Consider the following 25,872-nt stretch of genomic DNA (forward strand, 5'->3'; position numbering starts at 1 on the left):
TTGGAGTGTGCATTTTTTGACATGCAATGATGTAATATAAAATTACTTTCATATTAGCTATACACACTCACACACTATTTATTCCCATGTGTGTTTAGGTAGAAGAAGGTTCGTAAAATAGAGGACTCCAAACACTTAAAATATTGTCACATCACCTAGAATACGATGTTTGTGATTACAAGATATTTTAAACATATAAAAATACCAAACACACTTCGCGTATACATAAAGGATATGTTTTGCTTTCGGCATAAACTCGAGTTTTATTTCGCGAAAGGTTTTTAGACACAATTATTTGAATACAATGCTATGAATGCGTGAAAATATACTGTTACTGTAACCACGAATAGTGTGTTTCTTTGCTAAATTTGGCGTTATATTATATATAGTATATAGCCCGATGAAGTATAATGCTATAAAGCAAATTTATATAAATTATACAATACTGTAATAAGGGGCCATATTTCACATAATTTACTACTTTGACCGAACTCTGGACTTCTATTAAATTCATATATACTTATTTACAGAAAAAATCACGTCGAACATCGGGCCATTAAATATTAAATGTGTTTGATCCAACTAATATCTCCCTTAAAATAGAATGTATAGTTCGGCCAAACGTGTTAGTTTCGTGTACTTTTATATGATCGTTTTAAAACGAGTGAATGTCAGAGATAGAAGCATTCTTAATTTCTTGGCAAACATTTTCTTCAAATGTACACGTCAAATTAGAAAATATGGTAATATGTAGCAAACTTAATTGAAAACTCAATACAGAAAATTGAAAACCAAAACAATTAAAAGGTCGGCACAAGCATTATGGTGATTAAGGTTAGTTGAAATCATCTTTTTATGGGGGCATTTTTCTCAATTATAACATATCTTGCAATAACAGCATATACTTATGCTTAATTAATGCTATTGGCCTTCAAAGATTTGTAATTGTATCGAATTAAAAAAAAAATTATTCACCGAGTTAATTGCCTAAGACGATAAATGGGTTTTAAATGCAAACCGTACAATAGCATAAAAGGGTAAGTATATGATAGATTCAGCTTCAAAGGATGACATGTCATTAATAACCCATGAGTTAATCTTTCCCTTACAAATATGACCTGTAATTAAATATGCATGACAATTTTAGATTGCTTCTTTCATAAACAAGCACTGATTGTATGGTTACAAATTGTCTGGTCCTGAAAAATAAAAGTATGATTTTCTTGTGAAATACTTATATATATTTTTTAAATTAAAGTTGATTGTGCAGTTATACTTTATTTTCACCAAACTATCACACTATCTGCAAAATACTTACATAAAACTGCATTGATATCTTGTTTATAAATTCTGCTAAATACTTTATAATACATTTAATAACAAATCTAAAAAGATGCAAAACACGTAAACAAATCCATAAATATTCCATTTATAGTCTATGGAAAGCCAAAGGGGACCCCCGCTAAAATACATATACTTATAAAGTAAATATCGGGATTTTCATTTTCCGCGGAACTTTCACTTTCCGCGAAAAAACCAAGGCCAGCATAGCCATAAAATACTGCATACAAATCGAAATCTAAAAAGCGCGGAACTTTCATATATTTTCCGTCGGAACAATTATCTTTCAACCCTGTAGAGAATGCGGGCTCAAATAATCGCGCGGAACCTTAATATTATCTACTCTGTACAAATAGTAGTGTATAAAATCGCGCGGACCTAATCCACAAAGCGCGGAACACACATATCTTCCGCGAAAATTAAGCATTGAATTACTGTACAAATCTCGGGTTGCTATGTAAATTGCGGGTTGCTAATGTAAAATCGCGCGGAAGATTCATTACTCCGCGCGATTTTCAATAGCATTGAATTACTGCACGAAATTCGGGTTGCTATGTGGTTACGCGATAAAATTTGATTGGTTCCGACACCTAGAAAGAACCAATCAAAACTCGCGTCTTATCCAGCATTCATGCAGTCATCATGATGACGGTTGTTTCACATTAACACAAAACCTTTTAAGGGCGAAAGAGTGATCAATTTTGATGACATTAGCGATGAGGTTAGTATTTAACATACATGAATTATGAATTTTAATGCAATTAAAACAGCTCAAGAGTATCGAGTGTTGTTTTAACGGTTTGTCTATATGCAAACGTCTTTGTTAAAACATAAACACCCGCAAAACACGTCATAATCATATGTCGTCAAATTATGAAATATAGTGTTTGTGTGTAAGAAACATCTTCCCTTAAGCTCAGTTAGAAGAGAGCCAAGTTATTGTTATGGCAGTCGTATGCTCTAGTACAGCACCGTATACATCTTCAATTAAAAAGAAAAGATCAAGGCTTTACAGGCAATTCATCCCAAAGGCAACTCGTACCTTGGTCAACTCGTACCCATTTTTAGCTCGGCGTTTTCGGAGAAAACCCGAGGTATTGTCATAGCCAGCTCGTCGTCCGCCGTAGGCGTCGTGCTAAAACCTTAGCATTGGCTCTAAAATCAAAGTGCTCCACCTACAACTTTGAAATTTCATATGTAGATGCACCTTGATGATTTCTACACGCCACACCCATTTTTGGGTCACTAGGTCAAAGTCACTGTGACCTCTAATATAAAACTTTAACATAGGCTCTAAAATCAAAGTGCTTCCACCTACAACTTTGAAACTTCATATGTAGATGCACCTTGATGAGTTCTACATGCCACACCCATTTTTGGGTCATTAGGTCAAAGGCCAAGGTCACTGTGACCTCTACTATAAAACTTTAACATTGGCTCTAAAATAAAGTGCTTCCACCTACAACTTTGAAACTTCCTATGTAGATGCATGTTAATTTGTTCTACACGCCACACCCATTTTGGGGTCACTAGGTCAAGGTCATTGTGACCTCTAAAAAAAAAATCTTACAAGCACCTGTAGCAGAGCGTGGCACCCGTTATGCGGTGCTCTTGTTGTCAACTCGTACCTCATTCAAACTATTCAACTTGTTTCATTTGTCTTATTTTGTCACAATTGTAAAATTCTTGAAAGACCACAAGTGTCAATTTTCATCAACACTTTCGCTGCTTATACATATCTGCGACAGACAACTTGCGTGAGCAATGCTTAGATAATTTAAGTGGAAACATCAAGAGGAAAATAAAAATTGTCTCTATGAGTTTAAATTATAAGCTAACCATCCTACACCTATTTCTGTATATCGGGCACGGGTTTAGTTTGGGTAGGTACAAGTTGACTAAAAAACAGGTACGAGTTGACCACAATGGGTAGGTGTTTACCACGGAACAATTTGACCGGCATGCAGAACAAGATTATTGATTATTATATTTAACTGTCACACAAATCTGAAAGATAACACAATGTATTACAAACACAATGACTGTCAAGACATTCTAAACTCTTACAGTTAACATATAACAGGTGTACACATCTGATATACTGACCAAATTAAATAACTCAAGATTCACACCAGATACGACACAGTTTCAAAACTCGACATTTTGTCTGCATGCCACGCCAATTTAGTCCAAAAAATTTGATTTAACCAGTGAATTCTGAGCTATATATCTTAAAGCAGAATGCACATTATGTCTAAAAAGTGTTTTTCGGCTGTTTTTCGGCTAATTTCTGGTATGAACTATCTTCACACAAAGCATCTGGTAAATCTTCAGATAGCAATAGCAGAATGCTAATAATGAGTATAATGTTCTGTATTGTGGAAGAAATACATGTAGTAAAATAATATGATAGTATGAAACATGGTTTTTGTATTTTATAGCTGTAGCAGTGTTCCCAACTTGAACATCATCTTCTGTGTACATATCTGAGGCAGAGCCAGCTTGCCCATCTGACCTCTGTTGTGGACAACCGAGTAAGAGCCAGCTTGCATGTCATCTGTTGTGGACATCCGTGTTAGAGCCAGCTTGCACGTCCTCTATTGTGGACATCAGTGTAAGTGCTAGCTTGCATGTCATCTGTTGTGAACATCCGTGTAAGAGCCAGCTTTCACGTCATCTCTTTTGGACATCAGTGTTAGAGCCAGCTTACACATCCTCTGTTGTGGACATCCGTGTAAGTGCTAGCTTGCACGTAATCTGTTGTGGACATCTGTGTTAGAGCCAGCTTGCACGTCATATGTTTAGGACATCAGTCAGAGATAGCTTGCATGTTATTTACTTGTGGACATTAGTCAGAGCCAGCAAGGACAATCTCTGTTGTGGATATCTGTCTTAGAGCTTGCACGTCATCGGTTGTTCACATCCTTGTAATAACCAGCTTGCACATCAACTGATGTGGAAATCTGAGTCAGAGCCAGCTTGCACATCATCCGTTGTGGACATCTCTTTATGATTCTACTCTTTGCTTAGATTGACACTGTGACTTTAGTGTAATATGTTACAACCTTAAGCTATTCCTATTGTTGAATAAAAATATTGTGTCATTAAAATATATTTTGTTGGATAATTTGTATGTTGAGTTGTATTGTTTGGTCATTGCAAAGTATCAAGTTATTTTAAGACAAGAAAAAGCTCATCTTTCATCATGTATTTATATTAAAATTCTTGAATGTTAGTGAAGGTACAGTTCATATAATTAAAAGCAATTGTAATATGATTGCTTGTGTTTTATTGCACAGTGAATACCATCTTGTCTTTATGCTGACATATAGAACGGAAACATAGTAAACTGTCGTTTTTATATGCAATGGGATTGTATATGAAGACTTGTCATAATTTTTCTCTTTATATTTTATTCCTGCTAAATGGTTGATGCAATAAAGTTAAGTCTTTAATGACTTGTGTTTCTTGTAATATTATTTGTAAGCAAATATGGCTGTAGTATTAGATGCATGCTGAACAAGATACTGTAGATCAACATTATATTGTTTGAGTATGAATAGATAATTCGAGGTGCACAGCCATTAATTTTGCCCTCCACCATCTCCGATTTTGGTTAGACAGTTGCAAGTTACTTGCATTAGTATGAAGTCTTAAAATAACTTAAGTATAATTGCTGTTGTGTTATTATTAACCTTTTCCTGCTCTGAGGAAATTTTAAATTTTCTACATGCAAACATCATAAAACCAGAACAGCCTGCAAGTAACTCACAATCTGTTCAGGTTTTATGCTGTTTGCTGCTCATCAGTATCCATGGGTTGGAAACAAAGCCTTTAAAACTTTAATATAGTAAGAAAGGTCTTAAATTAAATTTATTCTCGAATGTGTCTTAGTGCGTTTTTGAGTGGTACAGGGTTAAATGTCTCATTTTGTTTTTGATTATCTTTGGTTTATTGAACATATTTGAGCCTTGCTCTGTGAAAAAGGGGTTTAATGCATGTGCGTTTAGTATCCTCCCTGATTAGCCTGTGCGGTCTGCCCATGCTAATCTGGAGTGCACATGCATTAAACCCCTTTTTCACAGAGCGAGGCTCATATGTATTAGACAGTGCATTCAAATAATACAATTTAAATCTGAATCTTTTATTTAGTTGCAATACTTTAAAGCTTACTATGTTTGCAGTTTTAGTGAAAACACAAACTTTTAATCAAAGAAGCATATAATGTGTATTACTCATTTAATCAACTTCCACTTTATTCCATACACGTGTTCGACTCTGTGACATTACGTTCTGTCAAAGCTTTTTATTGCAAATTCATTAAACATAAATTGGTAACCTTGGGTATCCAAAAGGAATCCAAATTTTAGTAGCCATAGACTTTCCAAAATGCAATTGTTTCTGAGAAGTATTTTTGTCTAGAAGGTGGCAAAACTCCTAAGCAATTCCTTTTTGGGCTAATGGTAGGGCTTATGCGTGTAACATCCATTGACAAATTATTAAATATACATTGAAAGGTCATTGTTCACAAAACAGATCATGATATAACATGATGCAGCATTTTGTACTATATCAAATTAAATGTTGCTGAAAACAGTAGAATATTCAAATTATGGACATTTAATTCTGTTAATAATGCTATCTTTCTAACATTACAAATCAATAAAGCATGCTTAACAATAGCAGAACTCTTTTGACTTTTAATTATCTTTTCCAGTCTTTAAATCTTTACAAAATTCATTGTCCCACTAACACCATCCTATAAAACAGGTTATGGCGTCCAATTGTTAATCAACTATAAAGCATGAACAAAGGCACAAATATCGCAGTATCTTTTGCAAATGATACAAATGTCTATGGCCTCGATACGGAACAAAAAGCAAGATTTCTTGTCAGGCGGTAAGCTGAATCCTCAAGAACATTCGAAAAATGTCCATTTAATGCGCCACTGGGCCGTTCCTATTTAAATGGGCATCATGCACAGAACTTGGCCATCCAGGTCATATGTCCAAACATTTCAAGTTACTGTCACAGACTGCTTGAAGAACTAAACTGCTGATAAACAAGGACCTATGCTCAGATGTTGAAGCAGGACATGCACTGTGGGTTCCATCAACAGTCCAATCATTCTACATCATTCATGAAATCCATAGGCAATGATCTTCAGCTCATGACGAGATTCTGGAAATCTGATGTACTGCTCCATCATTGCTGACAAGACTCTACATGTTGAAATGACTGTGTAATATTGAGTCCCTGAAATACAAAAGTAAAATTCATGCTAGAGTTTAGCCATATTAATTATGCTTGATTGCATTGAAAGCTTTATGCTTATTAAGACATTCTAGAGTCCGTTTTCTGGGAGTAATCAGTACTTTGTATATATGAAGATAAAGAGACCGCTAATAAACAGGGTTGAACCCAAAATGTTCCCATCACTAGGTGAACACCATATCCACTACGCCAGCCTGACAAAGTAAATGAAGTGAAGCTTCTAAGTTATGTCTCATTTGATTGTTAACAAGAGCACCGCCCTGCGGGTTCAGACCTCTCATCTATTTTTTTTAAAGTTGAAGGGACCTATCTCAATACTTCAATCACAAAGGAGGGAGAGGTGGGGTGGAGAAGGGTGTATAGTGTGGTGGTGTGGTCATTTATTACACTATCTTCCAAAAATGAAAAAATGATAAAAATAAATATTTGTGTTTTTTAGCCATGTTTAAAAAAAAATGGGCAGGGGGTATAGTGTGAGGGTGTGGTCATTTATTAGATGATCTTTCAAAATGAAAAAAAAGTACTTTTTTCTTTTTTTGGGGGGGGGGGGGGCGTGGGGGATGGTTTGGGTGGAGTCTATTGTGGTATGTCAGATAAGAGTTGCTTTGTAACGCTTGTAAAGAAGTTATGGAAATTTTAGCAAAATTTAATAATTTCACCTTGAGTCATGGTCATTCAAAGGTCAAGGTAAAATTCAACTTGCCAGCTACAGTAACTTATGATAGCATGACAGTATTTGAAGTTTGAAAGCAATAGCCTTGATACTTGAGAAGTAAAGTAGATCAAAACACAAAATTTAACCATATATTCAAAGTTACTAAGTAAGAAAAGGACCATAATTCTGTCAAAATGACAACCAGAGTTATTCAACTTGTCCTGTACTGTCCCCTTATGATAATTTGCGAGTGTTCCAAGTATGAAAGCAATATCTATGATACTTTAGGAGTAAAGTGGACCAAAACACAAAACTTAAGCAAATTTTCAATTTTCTAAGAATAAAAAGGGCACATAATACTTTCAAAATGCCAGTCAGAGTTACATAACTTTGTCTGCACAGTCCCTTTATGATAGTAAGTGTTGCAAGTATGAAAGCAATAGCTTTGATACTGTAGGAATAAAGTGGACCTTAACACAAAACTTAACCAAATTTTCAATTTTCTAAGTATAAAAAGGGCACATAATTCTGTCAAAATGCACGCCAGAGTTATCTAACTTTGCCTGCCCAGTCCCCTCATGGTAGTAAGTAAATAAGTTATATACTTGATACTTTATGAGAAAAGTGGACCTAAACACAAAACTTAACCGGACGCCGACACCGACGCAGACGCCGACGCCAAGATGATGACAATATCTCTTTTTTTTTTCAAAAAAAAAAGATGAGCTTATAAATAAAATGTTACATATTGCAAACTTGATTACACAATTTTTCATAAATACTCTTTCAGCTTTTTATTTATATATGAAGGCTAGGGTCACTTTCTGCGAGCCTTACAAAAAAACTAACCATATTTGCAATTGTCAAGACTCCTTCACATACAATTTACCTTTGCTTATTCCAATATCCTTTTGCCAACCAACATTGTGCGGTCACGTACCATACATGGTTCCACAGTTGTACAGAATTCCTACAAAATAAATGAAGTATACATTTACAATTCAAATTTCTTTTCAAAGAATGTGTAGGTAACTAAATTCCCAATACATTACTTTAATGTCATAAAATAAATTTCAAACAAGGGCTGTTTGTAAAACATGCATGCCCCCCATATGGATTGTCAATTGTTGTGGCAGCCATTGTGTGAATACGTTTTTTGGCACTGTGACCTTGACCTTTGACCTAGTGACCTGAAAGTCAATAGGGGTCATCTGCGAGTCATTATCTATGTACCTATGAAGTTTCATGATCCTAGGCATAAGTTCTTGAGTTATCATCCGGAAACCATTTTACTTTTTTGGGTCACCGTGACCTTGACCTTCGACTTAGTGACCTCAAAATCAATAGGGGTCATCTGCGAGTCATGATCAATGTACCTATGAAGTTTCATGATCCTAGGCATAAGCGTTCTTGAGTTATCATCGGGAAACCATTTTACTATTTAGTGTCACCGTGACCTTGACCTAGTGACCTGAAAATCATTAGGGGTCATCTTCGAGTCATGATCAATGTACCAATGAAGTTTCATGATCCTAGGCAAAATCGTTCTTGGGTTAACATCCGGAAACCATCTGGTGGACAGACATATGGACATTCGGACCGACATGTGCAAAACAATAAACCTGCTCTTCTTCGGAGGGGGGCATAAATATTTAACAGATATTTAACAAAAATTAACTTGATTCATCAAATTAATCAGTATCGAATAATAGACCAGTTTCACAATATGAACACCGATACTATTTTTAGATATCAATCATATCACCTGACGCGTTGAATTGCAGAACAAGGCTGAACGTGGAACTGCATTTTCTTTTGCTATGCAAAATGCGTTGAATATCAAGATTTTAATGCGCACTGACACTGGTTACAATTAAGTCAAACATATGAATACAGACAACCATCACATGTCATGCTGTGTTAAGTAAAAAAATTGATAAGTAATTCAAATATAACAAGGGACAAAATTGTCACAAAACCAGGTTTTCATTGTGAAAAAAAAATCTGATAAATGGAGAAAACTCAAACTGAACTTTTGAAATGACCAAAAAAAATTAACCCCCTTTGTAAGTTTTTTTTTTTTTTTAAATCTATTTTTAGTCGTGGCGACCTTGACATTGGAGATATTGACGTGATTCTTTCGTGGGACACACCGTCCCATGATGGTGAACAAATGTGCCAAATGATTTTAAAATCTCACAATGAATGACATAGTTATGGCCAGGACAAGCTCATTTATGGCCATTTTTGACCTTTGAACTCAAAGTGTGACCTTGACCTTGGAGATATCGACGTAATTATTTCGCGCGACACACCGTCCAATGATGGTGAACAAATGTGCCAAATGATTTTAAAATCTGACGATGAACGACATAGTTATGGCTCGGACAAGCTCATTTATGGCCATTTTTGACCTTTGAACTCAAAGTGTGACCTTGACCTTGGAGATATCGACGTAATTATTTCGCGCGACACACCGTCCAATGATGGTGAACAAATGTGCCAAATGATTTTAAAATCTGACAATGAACGACATAGTTATGGCCCGGACAAGCTTATTCCGCCAGCCCGCCAGCCAGCCAGCCAGCCCGCCAGCCAGCCAGCCAGCCCGCCCGCATTCGCCAATCTAATAACCAGTTTTTTCCTTCGGAAAACCTGGTTAAAAATTATAACACCTAAATAATGATTCAAGGACATAAGTTATGTACTATTAGTGTATATTAATGAATTATATTTAATCTTTATAAATAACAATAGATGTGTTCATCAGAAACACAATGCCCACTACTGCGCCGCTTTTAATTATACATATATTTTTTTAACCTTTGACCTTGAAGGACGACCTTGACCTTGAACTTCCACCACTCAAAATGTGCAGCTTCATGAGATACACATGCATGCCAAATATCAAGTTGCTATCTTCCATGCTGCAAAAGTAATGGCCAACGTTAATTTTTTTTCGGACAGACGGACAGACTGACATACTGACTGACTGACGGACAGTTCAACTGCTATATGCCACCCTTCCAGGGGCATACAATTTCCAGTTACCCATAAGCATCAGAGTAAATGTGGTCTGAAGACTAAACATCGATTATTGCACAAATCGAAGTCATAAATTAGCAGTATACAATACTAAGTATTGTAAGACTACAATTTTCAAAGGTAGGATGTGTACAATTTCATGAATTATAGAACGTGTAAGAGTTGAATCAAGCATCAGACAAAGTCCTATCAAATAGAAGAAAATGACACAAATGTTTAGCATTAAATTTTTGAAATATTAAAAATATATAGGTATAAAGCACTTTATAATTATGATAAAACTGGCTAATATGTATACAGTATTTAGTTTCTGACAATCTTTTTGGACAGATGACTTTCAATGTTGACAATATCTTTTATGTTCAGTAAAAGCAACAAGTGAGTATTTGGCGTTAAATTATTCCAAGAAACGGCTACGCAATGCTACAACCATGAGACGCCATGGTCACATGGAGGTGTCATTAATTGTGTTAAATGACCAGATGACCAGATATCTACAACATGTGGTTTATGACATCACGTTGTTATTTAGTATTTGTCTGCACAGTATCTGATCATAAAGAGGTTATGGGTTTGTGCTGAATACAGGGGAATTTAAACGCAAGATCTATCAATAAATAAAATAATTGATTAATCGCCCAAATAATGCGCAAACAAAGAGTGTCAGATAATCCAATAAGTTTTAGACTGTCAATTTACACACACTAAGAATTGAAAGCCATACTTGGAGTGTCAGAGTTTGTGCAAAAAAAAAGAATACAAACAAGAATACAAACAAGTACTTTAATCAAGAAAATGTATTTCATATATTGGCACTTAAAATGGAAAGTATATATTAAGTAATTAATGGCTATTTCTGACGAAGTCAACTTGTGTTGGCAATATCATTAAGTAGATCTAGCTGAATGTTCAAAAGCAGAGTGATATTGCGATGCACTATTAGAAATCTCTACACGTTCAGCCTCATTCTGGAATTCTGCAATCATTTGACTACCTGCTATATTGGCTTATTGTGAAAAGGGTCTATTCACTCATAAATACTTTAAAGAAGTAAGATTTTCCATCACTCTACAACTGTTGGGCTTTCTTAAAGGAAGTTTGGGAGTAAAATAAATCTACTCCAAGTTTTTATCACAAAAAACTTCCAACAAGTGGAGAATTAGCCGCATTTAGTGGATGATTTAGAAACATGATTAATTTAAATTAGATCTACATGTAATAGCTATTGAAAAGTTAAGTTATCCAGTTATTCTTGCTGCAATGTGGATAAGAATAATACAAACCAATAGCTGACAAACCTGATATCAGTGATATGTTGACCTTTGAAGTCGAAATTGAGACCTGAAATCTGTCTGTATAGAGAGGCACAATTTGTTTGGCATATCTTCAACCATTACTGGCAACACACACCTACAAAATTTATATATAAATTATATTAAAACATAAATTTATTAATAATTTTATTTATTAATTTATGACGAAATGTTTTAATCTAGGTCAGCTATAACGAAACTAAAAACGGATTAAAAACAATACCTTTTTTTAATTAATAGGTTGAAAACAAAAATAAATGTATTAATATATTGACGTTCAACTGAACGAATACAAGACACAAGTACATTACATTACAATAAGTTATTATTTCAGTCGCATTCGGAGAAAACTGGGCTTAGTGCATGTGCGTAAAGTGTCATCCCAGATTAGCGTAAGGCTGTGCAGTCCGCACAGGCTAATCAGGGACGACACTTTCCGCATAAACTTCATTTTCGGTAAGGAGGGACTTCCTTGAAATTAAAAATACCATAAAAGCGGAAAGTGTAATCCCTGATTAGCATGTGCGGACTGCACAGGCTAATCTGCGATGACACTTTACGCACATGCATTAAGCCCAGTTTTCTCAGAACGCGGCTCATTTAATTAACAATTGACAACATTATGCATATTATCGGATAGTTTTACACAATATTAAAAAAGTACAAATACAAACCTGGTAATACATGAAAATGATCGTATGCAATACAGTTATTGATCCCAATCTGATCTATTTCCGAATTATCTGCGAATCCATCGAGTAGAAACAATAACCATGCAATTCGCTCCGCCATCTTGAAACGTTATACTTACTGAACGCACTGATTGTGTTGCATTTGTTACAAAGTATCTGATTGGTTATTTCTAAGTATCGGATCCAATCAAATTTTTCGGGTAACTAGGGATTCTAACACCTAACAACCCGAGATTTGTACAGTAATTCAATGCTTAAAATTCGCGGACGATATTTGTGTTCCGCGCTTTTTGGATCTGGTATTTACTGGATTTTCTCTCTTTAATAGACTTCTTAAAATAGCATTCTACAATCTCCGCGCGATTTTAAACACTACTATTTGTACAGAGTAGATAAATAACGTTCCGCGCGATTAATTGAGCCCGCTTTTTCTACAGGGTTGAAAAATAATTGCTCCGACGGAAAATATATGAAAGTTCCGCGCTTTTTAGATTTCGATTTGTATGTAGTGTTTTATGGCCATGCTGGCATTGGTTTTTCGCGGAAAGTGAAAGTTCCGCGAAAAATGACAATCCCGATATTTACTATATAAGTATATGTATTTTAGCGGGGGTCCCCTTTGGCTTTCCATAATAGTCATATGTATGGAAAGCCAAAGGGGACCCCCGCTAAAATACATATACTTATATAGTAAATATCGGGATTTTCATTTTCCGCGGAACTTTCACTTTCCGCGAAAAACCAAGGCCAGCATAGCCATAAAATACTGCATACAAATCGAAATCTAAAAAGCGCGGAACTTTCATATATTTTCCGTCGGAACAATTATCTTTCAACCCTGTAGAGAATGCGGGCTCAAATAATCGCGCGGAACCTTAATATTATCTACTCTGTACAAATAGTAGTGTATAAAATCGCGCGGACCTAATCCACAAAGCGCGGAACACAAATATCTTCCGCGAAAATTAAGCATTGAATTACTGTACAAATCTCGGGTTGCTATGTAAATTGCGGGTTGCTAATGTAAAATCGCGCGGAAGATTCATTACTCCGCGCGATTTTCAATAGCATTGAATTACTGTACGAAATTCGGGTTGCTATGTGGTTACGCGATAAAATTTGATTGGTTCCGACACCTAGAAAGAACCAATCAAAACTCGCGTCTTATCCAGCATTCATGCAGTCATCATGATGACGGTTGTTTCACATTAACACAAAACCTTTTAAGGGCGAAAGAGTGATCAATTTTGATGACATTAGCGATGAGGTTAGTATTTAACATACATGAATTATGAATTTTAATGCAATTAAAACAGCTCAAGAGTATCGAGTGTTGTTTTCACGGTTTGTCTATATGCAAACGTCTCTGTTAAAACATAAACACCCGCAAAAACACGTCATAATCATATGTCGTCAAATAATGAAATATAGTGCTTGTGTGTAAGAAACATCTTCCCTTAAGCTCAGTTAGTAGAGAGCCAAGTTATTGTTATGGCAGTCGTATGCTCTAGTCCAGCACCGTATACAACTTCAATTAAAAAGAACAAGAACAAGGCTTTACAGGCAATTCATCCCAAAGGCAACTCGTACCTTGGTCAACTCGTACCCATTTTTAGCTCGGCGTTTTCGGAGAAAACCCGAGGTATTGTCATAGCCAGCTCGTCGTCCGCCGTAGGCGTCGTGCTAAAACCTTAGCATTGGCTCTAAAATCAAAGTGCTCCACCTACAACTTTGAAATTTCATATGTAGATGCACCTTGATGAGTTCTACACGCCACACCCATTTTTGGGTCACTAGGTCAATGTCACTGTGACCTCTAATATAAAACATTAACATAGGCTCTAAAATCAAAGTGCTTCCACCTACAACTTTGAAACTTCATATGTAGATGCACCTTGATGAGTTCTACACGCCACACCCATTTTTGGGTCATTAGGTCAAAGGCCAAGGTCACTGTGACCTCTACTATAAAACTTTAACATTGGCTCTAAAATAAAGTGCTTCCACCTACAACTTTGAAACTTCATATGTAGATGCATGTTGATTTGTTCTACACGCCACACCCATTTTGGGGTCACTAGGTCAAGGTCATTGTGACCTCTAAAAAAAAAAAATCTGACAAGCACCTGTAGCAGAGCGTGGCACCCGTTATGCGGTGCTCTTGTTGTCAACTCGTACCTCATTCAAACTATTCAACTTGTTTCATTTGTCTTATTTTGTTACAATTGTAAAATTCTTGAAAGACATCAACCACAAGTGTCAATTTTCATCAACACTTTCGCTGCTTATACATATCTGCAACAGACAACTTGCGTGAGCAATGCTTAGATAATTTAAGTGGAAACATCAAGAGGAAAATAAAAATTGTCTCTATGAGTTTGACTTATAAGCTAACCATCCTTCACCTATTTCTGTATATCGGGTACGGGTTTAGTTTGGGTAGGTACAAGTTGACTAAAAAACAAGTACGAGTTGACCACAATGGGTAGGTGTTTACCACGGAACAATTTGACCGGCATGCAGAACAAGATTATTGATTATCATATTTAACTGTCACACAAATCTGAAAGATAACACAATGTATTACAAACACAATGACTGTCAAGACATTCTAAACTCTTACAGTTAACATATAACAGGTGTACATGTCTGATATACTGACCAAATTAAATAACTCAAGATTCACACCAGATACGACACAGTTTCAAAACTCGACATTTTGTCTGCATGCCACGCCAATTTAGTCCAAAAAATTTGATTTAACCAGTGAATTCTGAGCTATATATCTTAGAGCAGAATGCACATTATGTCTAAAAAGTGTTTTTCGGCTAATTTCTGGTATGAACTATCTTCACACATAGCATCTGGTAAACCTTCAGATAGCAATAGCAGAATGCTAATAATGAGTATAATGTTCTGTATTGTGGAAGAAAAACATGTAGTAAAATAATATGATAGTATGAAACATGGTTTTTGTATTTTATAGCTGTAGCAGTGTTCCCAACTTGAACATCATCTTCTGTGTACATATCTGAGGCAGAGCCAGCTTGCCCATCTGACCTCTGTTGTGGACAACCGAGTAAGAGCCAGCTTGCATGTCATCTGTTGTGGACATCCGTGTTAGAGCCAGCTTGCACGTCCTCTATTGTGGACATCAGTGTTAGTGCTAGCTTGCATGTCATCTGTTGTGAACATCCGTGTAAGAGCCAGCTTGCACGTCATCTCTTTTGGACATCAGTGTTAGAGCCAGCTTACACATCCTGTTGTGGACATCCGTGTAAGTGCTAGCTTGCACGTAATCTGTTGTGGACATCTGGGTAGAGCCAGCTTGCACGTCATATGTTTAGGACATCAGTCAGAGATAGCTTGCATGTTATATACTTGTGGACATTAGTCAGAGCCAGCAAGGACAATCTCTGTTGTGGATATCTGTCTTAGAGCTTGCACGTCATCAGTTGTTCACATCCTTGTAATAACCAGCTTGCACATCAACTGATGTGGAAATCTGAGTCAGAGCCAGCTTGCACATCATCCGTTGTGGACATCTCTTTATGATTCTACTCTTTGCTTAGATTGACACTGTGACTTTTGTGTAATATGTTACAACCTTAAGCTATTCCTATTGTTGAATAAAAATATTGTGTCATTAAAATATATTTTGTTGGATAATTTGTATGTTGAGTTGTATTGTTTGGTCATTGCAAAGTATCAAGTTATTTTAAGACAAGAAAAAGCTCATCTTTCATCATGTATTTATATTAAAATTCTTGAATGTTAGTGAAGGTACAGTTCATATAATTAAAAGCAATTTTAATATGATTGCTTGTGTTTTATTGCACAGTGAATACCATCTTGTCTTTATGCTGACATATAGAACGGAAAAATAGTAAACTGTCGTTTTTATATGCAATGGGATTGTATATGAAGACTTGCATGTTCAGATGAAAAAATTGCCATAATTTTTCTCTTTATATTTTATTCCTGCTAAATGGTTGATGCAATAAAGTTAAGTCTTTAATGACTTGTGTTTCTTGTAATATTATTTGTAAGCAAATTTGGCTGTAGTATTAGATGCATGCTGTACAAGATACTGTAGATCAACATTATATTGTTTGAGTATGAATAGATAATTCAAGGTGCACAGCCATTAATTTTGCCCTCCACCATGTCCGATTTTGGTTAGACAGTTGCAAGTTACTTGCATTAGTATGAAGTCTTAAAATAACTTAAGTATAATTGCTGTTGTGTTATTATTTACCTTTTCCTGCTCTGAGGAAATTTTAAATTTTCTACATGCAAACATCATAAAACCAGAACAGCCTGCAAGTAACTCACAATCTGTTCAGGTTTTATGCTGTTTGCTGCTCATCAGTATCCATGGGTTGGAAACAAAGCCAGCAATGATCCATCTCTGTATTATGTATTATGTAATATAATGAACTATATATTTTTCCGCCAAACGACGTTATGTTATTGTATGACGTTGACGTCACTTCCTTTGTATTTGTTTATATTAATGTACTACTGATGAAGGCTACGGCCGAAACATGTTTAGTACCAGAAACATTTAAATAAACAGTGACGTGTTTGTACGATTTATTTAATTTTAAACAAAGCCTTTAAAACTTTAATATAGTAAGAAAGGTCTTAAATTAAATTTATTCTCGAATGTGTCTTAGTGCGTTTTTGAGTGGTACAGGGTTAAATGTCTCATTTTGTTTTTGATTATCTTTGGTTTATTGAACATAGGGGTTTAATGCATGTGCGTTTAATATCCTCCCTGATTAGCCTGTGCGGTCTGCCCAGGCTAATCTGGAGTGCACATGCATTAAACCCCTTTTTCACAGAGCGAGGCTCATATGTATTAGACAGTGCATTCAAATAATACAATTTAAATCTGAATCTTTTATTTAGTTGCAATACTTTAAAGCTTACTATGTTTGCAGTTTTAGTGAAAACACAAACTTTTAATCAAAGAAGCATATAATGTGTATTACTCATTTAATCAACTTCCACTTTATTCCATACACGTGTTCGACTCTGTGACATTATGTTCTGTCAAAGCTTTTTATTGCAAATTCATTAAACATAAATTGGTAACCTTGGTTATCCAAAAGGAATCCAAATTTTACTAGCCATAGACTTTCCAAAATGCAACTGTTTCTGAGAAGTATTTTTCTCTAGAAGGTGGCAAAACTCCTAAGCAATTCCTTTTTGGGCTAATGGTAGGGCTTATGCGTGTAACACCCATTGACAAATTATTAAATATACATTGAAAGGTCATTGTTCACAAAACAGATCATGATATAACATGATGCAGCATTTTGTACTATATCAAATTAAATGTTGCTGAAAACAGTAGAATATTCAAATTATGGACATTTTATTCTGTTAATAATGCTATCTTTCTAACATTACAAATCAATAAAGCATGCTTAACAATAGCAGAACTCTTTTGACTTTTAATTATCTTTTCCAGTCTTTAAATCTTTACAAAATTCATTGTCCCACTAACACCATCCTATAAAACAGGTTATGGCTTCCAATTGTTAATCAACTATAAAGCATGAACAAAGGCACAAATATCGCAGTATCTTTTGCAAATGATACAAATGTCCATGGCCTCGATACTGAACAAAAAGCAAGATTTCTTGTCAGGCGGTAAGCTGAATCCTCAAGAACATTCGAAAAATGTCCATTTAATGCGCCACTGGGCCGTTCCTATTTAAATGGGCATCATGCACAGAACTTGGCCATCCAGGTCATATGTCCAAACATTTCAAGTTACTGTCACAGACTGCTTGAAGAACTAAACTGCTGATAAACAAGGACCTATGCTCAGATGTTGAAGCAGGACATGCACTGTGGGTTCCATCAACAGTCCAATCATTCTACATCATTCATGAAATCCATAGGCAATGATCTTCAGCTCATGACGAGATTCTGGAAATCTGAAGTACTGCTCCATCATTGCTGACAAGACTATACATGTTGAAATGACTGTGTAATGTTGAGTCCCTGAAATACAAAAGTAAAATTCATGCTAGAGTTTAGCCATATTAATTATGCTTGATTGCATTGAAAGCTTTATGCTTATTAAGACATTCTAGAGTCCGTTTTCTGGGAGTAATCAGTACTTTGTATATATGAAGATAAAGAGACCGCTAATAAACAGGGTTGAACCCAAAATGTTCCCATCACTAGGTGAACACCATATCCACTACGCCAGCCTGACAAAGTAAATGAAGTGAAGCTTCTAAGTTATGTCTCATTTGATTGTTAACAAGAGCACCGCCCTGCAGGTTCAGACCTCTCATCTATTTTTTTTAAAGTTGAAGGGACCTATCTCAATACTTCAATCACAAAGGAGGGAGAGGTGGGGTGGAGAAGGGTGTATAGTGTGGTGGTGTGATCATTTATTACACTATCTGCCAAAAATGAAAAAATGATAAAAATAAATATTTGTGTTTTTTAGCCATGTTTAAAAAAAATGGGCAGGGGGTATAGTGTGAGGGTGTGGTCATTTATTAGATGATCTTTCAAAATGAAAAAAAAAGTACTTTTTTCTTTTTTTGGGGGGGGGGCGTGGGGGATGGTTTGGGTGGAGTCTATTGTGGTATGTCAGATAAGAGTTGCTTTGTAACGCTTGTAAAGAAGTTATGGAAATTTTAGCAAAATTTAATAATTTCACCTTGAGAGTCATGGTCATTCAAAGGTCAAGGTAAAATTCAACTTGCCAGCTACAGTAACTTATGATAGCATGACAGTATTTGAAGTTTGAAAGCAATAGCCTTGATACTCGAGAAGTAAAGTAGATCAAAACACAAAATTTAACCATATATTCAAAGTTACTAAGTAAGAAAAGGACCATAATTCTGTCAAAATGACAACCAGAGTTATTCAACTTGTCCTGTACTGTCCCCTTATGATAATTTGCGAGTGTTCCCAGTATGAAAGCAATATCTTATGATACTTTAGGAGTAAAGTGGACCAAAACACAAAACTTAACCAAATTTTCAATTTTCTAAGAATAAAAAGGGCACATAATACTTTCAAAATGCCAGTCAGAGTTACATAACTTTGTCTGCACAGTCCCTTTATGATAGTAAGTGTTGCAAGTATGAAAGCAATAGCTTTGATACTGTAGGAATAAAGTGGACCTAAACACAAAACTTAACAAAATTTTCAATTTTCTAAGTATAAGAAGGGCACATAATTCTGTCAAAATGCACGCCAGAGTTATCTAACTTTGCCTGCCCAGTCCCCTCATGGTAGTAAGTAAATAAGTTTTATACTTGATACTTTATGAGAAAAGTGGACCTAAACACAAAACTTAACCGGACGCCGACACCGACGCAGACGCCAAGATGATGACAATGTCTCTTTTTTTTTCAAAAAAAAAAAGATGAGCTTATAAATAAAATGTAACATATTGCAAACTTGATTACACGATTTTTCATAAATACTCTTTCAGCTTTTTATTTATATATGAAGGCTAGGGTCACTTTCTGCGAGCCTTACAAAAAAACTAACTATATTTGCAATTGTCAAGACTCCTTCACATACAATTTACCTTTGCTTATTCCAATATCCTTTTGCCAACCAAAATTGTGCGGTCACGTACCATACATGGTTCCACAGTTGTACAGAATTCCTACAAAATAAATGAAGTATACATTTACAATTCAAATTTCTTTTCAAAGAATGTGTAGGTAACTAAATTCCCTATACATTACTTTAATGTCATAAAATAAATTTCAAACAAGGGCTGTTTGTAAAACATGCATGCCCCCCATATTGATTGTCAATTGTTGTGGCAGCCATTGTGTGAATACGTTTTTTGGCACTGTGACCTTGACCTTTGACCTAGTGACCTGAAAGTCAATAGGGGTCATCTGCGAGTCATTATCTATGTACCTATGAAGTTTCATGATCCTAGGCATAAGTTCTTGAGTTATCATCCGGAAACCATTTTACTATTTTGGGTCACCGTGACCTTGACCTTCGACTTAGTGACCTCAAAATCAATAGGGGTCATCTGCGAGTCATGATCAATGTACCTATGAAGTTTCATGATCCTAGGCATAAGCGTTCTTGAGTTATCATCGGGAAACCATTTTACTATTTAGGGTCACCGTGACCTTGACCTAGTGACCTGAAAATCAATAGGGGTCATCTTCGAGTCATGATCAATGTACCTATGAAGTTTCATGATCCTAGGCAAAATCGTTCTTGGGTTATCATCCGGAAACCATCTGGTGGACAGACATATGGACATTCGGACCGACATGTGCAAAACAATAAACCTGCTCTTCTTCGGAGGGGGGCATAAATATTTAACAGATATTTAACAAAAATTAACTTGATTCATCAAATTAATCAGTATCGAATAATAGACCAGTTTCACAATATGAACACCGATACTATTTTTAGATATCAATAATATCACCTGACGCGTTGAATTGCAGAACAAGGCTGAACGTGGAACTGCATTTTCTTATGCTATGTTATAATGCGCACTTGACACTGGTTACAATTAAGTCAAACATATGAATACAGACAACCATCACATGTCATGCTGTGTTAAGTAAAAAAATTGATAAGTAATTCAAATTTATATATAACAATAGACGTGTTCATCAGAAACACAATGCCCACTACTGCGCCGCTTTTAATTATACATATATTTTTTTAACCTTTGACCTTGAAGGACGACCTTGACCTTGAACTTCCACCACTCAAAATGTGCAGCTTCATGAGATACACATGCATGCCAAATATCAAGTTGCAATCTTCAATGTTGCAAAAGTAATGGCCAACGTTATTTTTTTTTCGGACCGACGGACAGACTGACATCCTGACTGACTGACGGACAGTTCAACTGCTATATGCCACCCTTCCAGGGGCATACAATTTCCAGTTACCCATAAGCATCAGAGTAAATGTGGTCTGAAGACTAAACATTGATTATTGCACAAATCGAAGTCATAAATTAGCAGTATACAATACTAAGTATTGTAAGACTACAATTTTCAAAGGTAGGATGTGAACAATTTCATGAATTATAGAACGTGTAAGAGTTGAATCAAGCATCAGACAAAGTCCTATCAAATAGAAGAAAATGACACAAATGTTTAGCATTAAATTTTTGAAATATTAAAAAAAATATATAGGTATAAAGCACTTTATAATTATGATAAAACTGGCTAATATGTATACAGTATTTAGTTTCTGACAATCTTTTTGGACAGATGACTTTCAATGTTGACAATATCATTTATGTTCAGTAAAAGCAACAATTTAGTATTTGGCGTTAAATTATTCCAAGAAACGGCTACGCAATGCTACAACCATGAGACGCCATGGTCACATGGAGGTGTCATTAATTGTGTTAAATGACCAGATGACCAGATATCTACAACATGTGGTTTATGACATCACGTTGTTATTTAGTATTTGTCTGCACAGTATCTGATCATAAAGAGGTTATGGGTTTGTGCTGAATACAGGGGAATTTAAACGCAAGATCTATCAATAAATAAAATAATTGATTAATCCCCCAAATAATGCGCAAACAAAGAGTGTCAGATAATCCAATAAGTTTAAGACTGTTAATTTACACACACTAAGAATTGAAAGCCATACTTGGAGTGTCAGAGTTTGTGCAAAAAAAAAGAATACAAACAAGAATACAAACAAGTACTTTAATCAAGAAAATGTATTTCATATATTGGCACTTAAAATGAAAAGTATATATTAAGTAATTAATGGCTATTTCTGACGAAGTCAACTTGTGTTGGCAATATCATTAAGTAGATCTAGCTGAATGATCAAAAGCAGAGCGATATTGCGATGCACTATTAGAAATCTCTACACGTTCAGCCTCATTCTGGAATTCTGCAATCATTTGACTACCTGCTATATTGGCTTATTGTGAAAAGGGTCTATTCACTTATAAATACTTTAAAGAAGTAGATTTTCCATCACTCTACAGCTGTTGGGCTTTCTTAAAGGAAGTTTGGGAGTAAAATAAATCTACTCCAAGTTTTTATCACAAAAAACTTCCAACAAGTGGAGAATTAGCCGCATTTAGTGGATGATTTAGAAACATGATTAATTTAAATTAGATCTACATGTAATAGCTATTGAAAAGTTAAGTTATCCAGTTATTCTTGCTGCAATGTGGATAAGAATAATACAAACCAATAGCTGACAAACCTGATATCAGTGATATGTTGACCTTTGAAGTCTAAATTGAGACCTGAAATCTGTCTGTATAGAGAGGCACAATTTGTTTGGCATATCTTCAACCATTACTGGCAACACACACCTACAAAATTTATGTATAAATTATATTAAAACATAAATTTATTAATAATTTTATTTATTAATTTATGACGAAATGTTTAAATCTAGGTCAGCTATAACGAAACTAAAAACGGATTAAAAACAATACCTTATTTTAATTAATAGGTTGAAAACAAAAATAAATGTATTAATATATTGACGTTCAACTGAACGAATACAAGACACAAGTACATTACATTAAAATAAGTTATTATTTCAGTCGCATTCGGAGAAAACTGGGCTTAGTGCATGTGCGTAAAGTGTCATCCCAGATTAGCGTAAGCCTGTGCAGTCCGCACAGGCTAATCAGGGACGACACTTTCCGCATAAACTTCATTTTTGGTAAGGAGGGACTTCCTTGAAATTAAAAATACCATAAAAGCGGAAAGTGTAATCCCTGATTAGCATGTGCGGACTGCACAGGCTAATCTGCGATGACACTTTACGCACATGCATTAAGCCCAGTTTTCTCAGAACGCGGCTCATTTAATTAACAATTGTCAACATTATGCATATTATCGGATAGTTTTACACAATATTAAAAAAGTACAAATACAAACCTGGTAATACATGTAAATGATCGTATGCAATACAGTTATTGATCCCAATCTGATCTATTTCCGAATTATCTGCGAATCCATCGAGTAGAAACAATAACCATGCAATTCGCTCCGCCATCTTGAAACGTTATACTTACTAAACGCACTGATTGTGTTGCATTTGTTACAAAGTATCTGATTGGTTATTTCTAAGTATCGGATCCAATCAAATTTTTCGGGTAACTAGGGATTCTAACACCTAACAACCCGAGATTTGTACAGTAATTCAATGCTTAATTTTCGCGGACGATATTTGTGTTCCGCGCTTTTTGGATCTGGTATTTACTGGATTTTCTCTCTTTAATAGACTTCTTAAAATAGCATTCTACAATCTCCGCGCGATTTTAAACACTACTATTTGTACAGAGTAGATAAATAACGTTCCGCGCGATTAATTGAGCCAGCTTTTTCTACAGGGTTGAAAAATAATTGCTCCGACGGAAAATATATGAAAGTTCCGCGCTTTTTAGATTTCGATTTGTATGTAGTGTTTTATGGCCATGCTGGCATTGGTTTTTCGCGGAAAGTGAAAGTTCCGCGAAAAATGACAATCCCGATATTTGCTATATAAGTGTATGTTTTTTAGCGGGGGTCCCCTTTGGCTTTCCATACATATCTGTAATTTCCTATAATTTTAAGGAATTACTTATTTAATCTTACTTATTTACTTACGTGAATAGAAATGGTCCAGCAAGTTTTTCTGATTTCTTAAATTGTTTGAAGAAGAAATACTAGTACTTTCTGATACAATAAAAAACGAACCCCCCCCCCCTCGAAAAGCTATTTTCCTTATCAAAGGTAAAAGGATATTTCACAGAAACACATTATATTAATCCATTTAAGCGTTCAACTGGATTCGATTGCAATTGATTAGGGCTATTACACTACTCAAATTTTACCTGTATGATAAGTCCACGTTTTTAAATTGAATGTGTATAAGCAAAAATTTCCATGTAGAATATATATTCTAAATATTTCCTTTACAAAATATCTGGTTTCATGGGTATGTTTTAAGCTGTTGAAAAACAAAGTAAGTAAGCCTTTATTTTATTTCGTTGTTTCAAAGAAAAATTATATTATTAAATGTAGTGTTTTATATTTACTTTATTGCCCAGTTTTTATGATCTTAATTTGAACAAGCTTAAACCGTCAAAGATGCGTTAATTAACAACACACGCATGTATGCCATTTTCACAATAACAAATTAAATATGCTTTACGCTTTGATGATTTCGCATCATATTAATAAACAACCATACTACCTAGCTATAAAAAAACTAGTTTACAATGCAAATGCTGTAAAATACAATAAGTAATTATAGTGCGTATTAAATATTAATGATTTAAAATATGTACTTACAGCATACCAGAACAATTGAAGTATTACTAGCACGTATCTGTTCGTTTAATTCAAATCCAGCTATAATGTAAAAGTCGTGTATTCAAATATTTAATATTTAAATTATGAACAGCAATTTAAGACATTTTTTAGACGTAACGATCTTGACCTAGACTAGGAAGTAATTATCACAAAAGTTTTAACATTTTAAATCTATGGGCTGCCCTCAACATTTTAAGAGTGGTGATCCAATATCGCAAGCGTAATTATATTTTTGTCAAACAGTCCTATTATTAACAAAAAAACGTGACAAATAAAACCTTTTAGTTATGAAATATACTAATTCATATATCGTTTAAGGGTTCCGAAAATATCAAAAATGCAATTCCAAATAAATTTGGTAATGTATGCTTAAGAGCTTGTAAAACCTTGAGCACTTTTTAACGATAACAAAAGGTACGCGATACATGTTTATTTAACAGTCTTGTCTTGCAACGGCATCATGCACCATTTTATACATATATTACAATAAAATAATTGATCAATTCTAATGCTTATACTTACCCAAAAGAAAGTGGTTATATTTCATTTAACAATTAATTAAAAATCAACATATTCAAACTTCAAATAACACTTTTTATATTATGTTGTTCGGTGGACCAACAATGTGTTTTCTTTTTTTGTTTTGTTTAGTTTATTTGTTTTGTTAGCGAATAATGAGACATGTGTATGTTAAAACATTCCATAATCACATACTTTACTAACATTCATCGTGCACAATTATAGTGTTTTTTTAACTTAATTATCATAATAGCCTTGGTTGGACGGTGTGTTGGACGGCGGTCGTCCAACTTCATGTCACATGTTTAATACGTTATAAATCTGTATATCTTGGTTACTTATTTTAACCAATAAAACGTCTGGCAAAAGTTTGTTGCCAGACAGTATCAACCACTTACTGTGTTGTATATTATTAATGTGACATGAATGAACTTCAGAGGCAAATGGGCGCAAATATAAAATAATACTTTATAGGTACGATAAAGTTATTTATATTCAGCACGTTGTTATTATAATTGGGTGCAATAAAAATGTCAACTGGGTAAAGGCCGAGTTAAAAACTTTAAGAAAGCTATAGTTGTAAATTATCCGTGTGTAACCTATACCAGCCTCTTTTTGGACGAACAAAGAAGCCAGCAGCAGCGTGGTTTTTCTCCAAGACTGTCAGGAAATTTTCCACAATCCTCCCCTCCACCCACCTTGGCATT

At 35.0% G+C, this 25,872-nt stretch overlaps 1 long non-coding RNA gene across 1 annotated transcript; it reads right to left on the bottom strand.

Annotated features, from left to right (window-relative positions):
* Positions 1-8,080: 8,080 nt before the first annotated feature.
* Positions 8,081-23,622, bottom strand: LOC127853708 (uncharacterized). Its single transcript, XR_008036716.1, has 3 exons — positions 23,228-23,622; positions 11,614-11,725; positions 8,081-8,240 (listed from the first exon to the last, which is right to left on the bottom strand). It is a non-coding gene; the product is annotated as an uncharacterized LOC127853708 (long non-coding RNA).
* Between the last annotated feature and the right edge of the window lie 2,250 nt (positions 23,623-25,872).

Source organism: Dreissena polymorpha, chromosome 12, assembly GCF_020536995.1.
Source record: "Dreissena polymorpha isolate Duluth1 chromosome 12, UMN_Dpol_1.0, whole genome shotgun sequence".
Lineage (NCBI taxonomy): Eukaryota > Metazoa > Mollusca > Bivalvia > Myida > Dreissenidae > Dreissena > Dreissena polymorpha.